This window comes from Chrysochloris asiatica, unplaced genomic scaffold (genome assembly GCF_000296735.1).
Source record: "Chrysochloris asiatica unplaced genomic scaffold, ChrAsi1.0 scaffold00011, whole genome shotgun sequence".
NCBI classification, from domain to species: Eukaryota; Metazoa; Chordata; class Mammalia; order Afrosoricida; family Chrysochloridae; genus Chrysochloris; species Chrysochloris asiatica.
The window spans coordinates 29,573,858-29,580,022 of record NW_006408529.1 but is presented as its reverse complement, the minus strand read 5'-3'; the positions used below and the strand labels follow the sequence as shown (position 1 = coordinate 29,580,022).

At 32.3% G+C, this 6,165-nt stretch overlaps 1 protein-coding gene across 1 annotated transcript in view; it reads right to left on the bottom strand.

Annotated features, from left to right (window-relative positions):
- Positions 1-6,165, bottom strand: part of SGCZ (sarcoglycan, zeta) — a 718,425-nt gene that overhangs the window by 608,417 nt on the left and 103,843 nt on the right. The window lies entirely within an intron of this gene.

Below are 6,165 nucleotides of genomic sequence, written 5' to 3'. Positions count from 1 at the left end.
TTGAGCCACAAGGTCAGCAGTTCAAATTCACCAGCCACTCCTCAAAAACCCTATGAGTCAGAACTGACTCCACAGCACTTAATAAGAGTAATAACAAAAGGAGATTAAGAAAAGCATATTAGAGAGAGAACTTGTCTGTAGAATTTGATGCAGAGTCATCTTTAAACACTTTGTTTGGACTAGATCTACGTACACATAAACTAGTAGCAATTCTTTTTTACTTAACCTCATACAATTACCTATGCATATTTAGCTATTATTCATCCACAAATTCATCTATACGTAATTGCAAGAAAACTAAATGCAAGTATATCAAAAGGTGACAATTCACCATTCTCCATAAATAGAAGCTGCCACTTTCTATGTACTGATCACACACAAGTTCCAGTATAATTTCCTATTGAACTTGGGAAGAATCCTTTAAATATACTAATATTCTTCTTTGACCAATAAAAAAACACTACTATATGTACGTGCCTATTTTTAAACTAATAACTTACAAATGGACATCGTTTCTGTAATAGTATAATTGTAGACATAAATATCTTTGACATTACCCCCAAAATCAATAGCAAGAATGTTAAACTGTAACTTTGAAGTAGAATATTGCAAAGGTCTCTCACTTTAAAACACACAATCAGCTCATTTTCATGAGAGAAATAACCATAAGATTTTCTATGTATCACCTGCTGGTAGGGTTGCAATCAATGAGTCTTTAAAAAGGCATACATAGTACTTTATATTTCATAAGTTTTGCTAACTCAAAATGATACCTAGGAGACATATTAACTTGAAGTCATTAACTGGGACACTGAACATTAAAGAGGTACTTTAGAATTAAAACATATAATAAAATTAACACTTGTTTCTGCATATATTAAAATATATTACAATTATTTATGGATTACTCTGTATATGCTTTATTACAAAATGCATTTAATTTTATTAGACAAAGTTAAAGCTTAAATAGTAACCTTTAATAAATATCAAGTTAAATTTTTATACGTAACTAAGAAAAAGAAAATTTTGTCACTCATCAGCTTATGCTATCATTTTAAACCAAAATTACTAATTTTATTATCACATTATCCATGAGAGATAACTTTATTAAATATATAAATTGTTTTTCACCTTCAATTGTAAAAATATTTTAATTCAAGAAAATATACATAATATTAAAACACTACATATTTTTACCAAAAAAGTAATATTAATTCATTCATTATCATTGTCAGTTACTTATGTGTGCTAATGGAAACATTTGATGATACATCATAATGAATTCATCTTCCTATATTTCAGCAGAAACAGAAATTTCTAAGAAAAATAACAGTTTTGAATAATGTCTCTATCTGTAAAAATGTTTATCCACCAGTTCTCTGTCATTTTTTTTTTTTGTACTGTGAGGGTATCATGGTTCTGTGATAATGGAAGCTATGACATCTGTCTTACAAATACCAACAGAGACACCCAGAAGGGATAGGACTCAGCAGAGTCTCAGACTAAGACAGACAAGGAAGAAAGATCTGGTGATCTATTTCTGAAAAATCTTGCCAGTGAAAATGGCATGAGTAATAACAGAACATTGTCTACTATAATGCTGGAATTTAAGATCTTCAAAGTGGAAAACATTCAAAATATGACTGGGGAAGAGTTGCAAGTTCAAAGTAAAGATGACCTTAATGATGTGGATGAAAAAAAGCTTTTCAACACTGTCATTTGTTTGTGAGATACAACTCAAAATGAAAGAAATAACTGCAAACACTCATTAATAATCTAAATATGGAATGAATGTATAGAGTATGACTATAGGACAACTGAAGTAATAAAAAATGTAATGAAATGCATAAAGATCAATATCCTAGGCATTACTAAGTTGAAATGCACAAGTACTGACCATTTTGAATGAGAGAAACATGTGTACTATGCAAGAAATAGCAAACTGAACAAGAATGGCATCACAGTCATAGTCAAAGGGAACATTTCAAGATCATTCCTGAAGGTCAGTACTGTCAGTGTTGGATAATATTCATATACCTATAAGGAAGAACAGCTAATAAAACTTTAATTCAAATTTATGTACTAACCACTGATGCCAAAGATAAAGAAATTGCAGATATTTATCAGCTTCTACAATTTGAAACTGATCAAACATGCAATAAAGACATATAGATAATTATAGATGATTGGAATGCACAAGTTGGAAACAAAAAGGAAGAATCGATAAATATGACTTTGTTGAAAGAAACAATGCCATAGATAGTGCGATATAATTTTTCAAGACCAATAACATATTTATAGAAACATTTTTCAACAACATAAACGGTAACTATACATATGAATCTCAACAGATGGAATATCAACCAACCTACCTACTGCCATCAAGTCTACTCTGACCGAGACTCTTCATGGATAAGGATGCATAAGAATCAAATTAGCTGCTTATGCAAAGAGAGGGTAAAGAACTTCAATATCATCAATCAGAATAAGACCAGTGTACTACTATGAAGCAGACCATCTATTGCTCATATGTAAGTTCAAGTTAAAGCTGAAATAAATTTGAACAAGTCTATGAAATTCAAATATAGCTTTGAGTATATCCTACCTGAATTGAGAGACCATATCAAGAATGGCATTGACCATTCAGCATTAATGACCAAAGACCAGAGGAATTGTGGAGTGATATCAAGAATATCATACATGAAGAAAGCAAAATGTCATTTAAAATAGACAGGTAAGAACGAAAATAATAAAATGGATGTCAGAAAAGACTCTGCAACTTGCTCTTGAATGGAGAGTAGCTAAAGTGAAGAAAAGAAATTATAAAGCAAAAGAGCTGAAAAGAACACTTCAAAGAGCGATATGAGAAAACAAAGTAAAGTACCATAATGAATTGTACAAACACCTGGAATTTTTCAAGCTAAAAGAACTGAAGGAATAAGCCATGCCTTGAGTTTCAGTACTGAAAATTTTCATAGACAAAATATTGCACTACACAAGAAACATTAGAAGATTGAAGGAATCCAGAGTCACTGTATCAAACAGAGTCAGTTGATGTTCAATCATTTCAGGAGGTAACAAGTGATCATGAATTGATAGCACGTAAAGAAGAGATGCAAGCTATATTGAAGGCGTTAGTGCAAAACAGGCTCTAGGAATTGACAGAATAACTATTGAGTTATTTCAACAAATAGATGCAATACTGGAAGCAACCAAAAAATTTGTATCACAAGAGACCTGTTGCAGATTTTATTTTAATACTTGATTTTGTCTTCAGAAGCTGCACTTTGAAATTTTCTGTTCTGACTTTGTTTTGGCTTATGATATTAAGTGTTTCCACTGTCTTTTCCAGTAGATGTAGTCTATTTAATTTCTGTGTATTCCATCTGGTGATGTCCATGTGTATAATCATCTTTTATGTTGTTTAAAAAGGATATTTGCAATGAAGAAGTCGTTGGTCTTGTAAAATTCTATCATGGGGTCTCCAGCATCACTGACACTACTCATTGTCAGTTTGTCGTACTGTGGTGGCTTGTGTGTTACTGTAAACATTGTCACTGGTATTTTAAATACCAGTAGAGTCACCCATGGCATCCTTGTGTGGGCTATAAGATTAGCATTCAAATGCAAGGTCAGTTTTAACTGCAAAGTTAGTGGTTCAAACTCACCGGCTGCTCCTTGGAAACCCTATTCAGGGTCACTATGAGTTGGAACCAACTTGACGGCACTTAACAATAACAACAGAGTCACCCATGGTGGGCAGGTTTCAGCTGACTTTCCAGACTAAGATATACTAGTAACAAGGAGAGGCAGACTATTTATGAAAGTTTAGCTCCTGAAAACATAAATAGCAGAGGGCCATTGTCAGATACAGAGCCAAAAGGTGAGCCCCTCAGGTTGGAAGGCACTCAAGACTTGGAAGAGCTGTCTCCTCAAATTAGAATTGATCATGAAAACGTGAATGGAATAAAGCTTACAAGAACATCATTTGCTAATGGAATACAACTCAAAATAGGAGAAACAGATGCAAACATACATTAATAGTCAGAATATGGAATGTATAATGTATAAATATAAGAAAATAGTAAGATCTCAAAAATGAAATGGAATGCATAAAGATCGATACACTAGGTTTTAGTGAGCTGAAATGGACTGGTATTGGCCATTTTGAATCTGATAGTATGGATTTCTCTGCTGATAAGGACAAATTGAAGAGGAATGGTCACATTCATTATCAAAAAGAATATTTTACGATGTATCTTGAAGTATAACACTATCTGTAATAGAATAATATCCATAGTCCTACAAGGAAGACCACTTAATACCTCTATTATTAAAATTTACTCACCAAGCAGTAAAGCCAGTGATGATGAACTGAAGAACTCTATCAACTTCTTCAGTCTGAAATTGATCAAACACGCAATAAAGATATACTGACGATTAGTGGTGATTGGAATGTGGAGGTTTGAACCAAAGAGGCAGAATCAGTAGTTGGAAACTATGGCCATGCTGATAGAAATTTTCAGCAATGGTTCACAATAAAATTATTTTAACTTATTTAGCATCTTCTTTGATTGACTTTTAGTTGTTGTTGTTAAGTGTCATCTAGTTGGTTCGGACTTATAGTGACCCTATATGAGATTTCTGAGGATCATCTAGTGGGTTTGAGCCACTAACTTTGTAGTTAGCTGTCTAATGCTTATTCTATAGCATCAAACCAGTACTCCTCCTTGAGAGTAACTACTCTTTAACAAACAAACAAAAAAAGAAATTGGCTTCTACAAAATATTGATAGAAATTGTAGATATGAAACATCATTTTAAACTTCTATGACCTTATAATTAGTGTCTTATAACGGAAAGGCAATATAATCAGAAATAAAACTCTAATTTAAAAAATCATGACAACTTTTGTATAGGCAATGCATACAAAACAACTACTATATTCAGTTAAATTTTATGATATTGGACATACATGTATACACATTTGTATGTGTTTAATTTATTGACATACTAAAAAAATTTTAAAGCCAATTTACAAATTCCCTTAAAGTAATCAAAAAGTTGAAACATACCAAGGGTTATATCAATTTCTCCTTTCTAATTTTTGAGAGGACATTCAGGCATCTATGGTAAATACTCAATCATAGTTTAACAAAAATAATATAAGAATAATACACCTTCACTAATTTAATATTTTCCATATTCCAAACCTTGTATAAATCCTGTTATAATGTTAACAATACTGATTCTAAAAACACCTGACCAAGTACTAGCTAATATCTCCATTTTCAGATGTTTTAATGTAGTTGTAGCAAGTTGAATTAATCCCAAGCTAATTTTATTGTATGAGTTACATGGCCGGCCACACAAAGGCTAAATAAACACCTGATTGACTACCACATTCAACTGAGGATCAAAAAGAATTTCATACACAATAACAGAAGCCTCTATTAAACAAAAATATCAAAATGTGTAGCTATTATTTCTCAACATATCCTTTATCTAGGTCTATATACATTTGAAAGTGGTGTTTTCATCATCTCTCTAACCCTTTCCCAAAGAATTCTGCATTTGATTTGTAGCATAAAAGTAGCAGTTTTGGCTCAAAGCAAATTTATTTTAAATGTTGTTTGATTTTGTGGAAGAAAAAGATGTCTGAAAGGACAAGATTAGGGCCATAAGTTGAAAGGGGTAAGGCGTCCTAGTGAAATTCTCATAGCACAGCTCTTACTACACTCAAATAATTTGCAGTTGCATTGTTGTGGTGGAAATCATTTCCTCAGCATACTTTCCCAATCTTCTTCTCACCAATGTAGTTTCCAATTTTTTTAAAATTACTTCATAATAAGCCCTCTTGCTCATCCTGTATTCTTTGAGAAAACCTATCAAGAGTCTCTCTTTGGAAAGTAAAAAAGAATAGTCACAATAACCTGAGCTGACTGACTTCTCTACCTTGAATTTAACTTACCTAGCAGATCCTCTCAGAAGCCACTGTCGTTATTGGAACTTGCTTCATGGGTCCTACTGGTAAATCTAAGATCTGTCTCTGGGTAGTATGTGTTACATAAGGTAATCTTCATTAAATTCCATCTTGCTTAAAAGATTGATGGAAAGGTTAGTTCTTTGAGTTAGCTGATCTTAGCACAACACTTTTTTTTTTTTT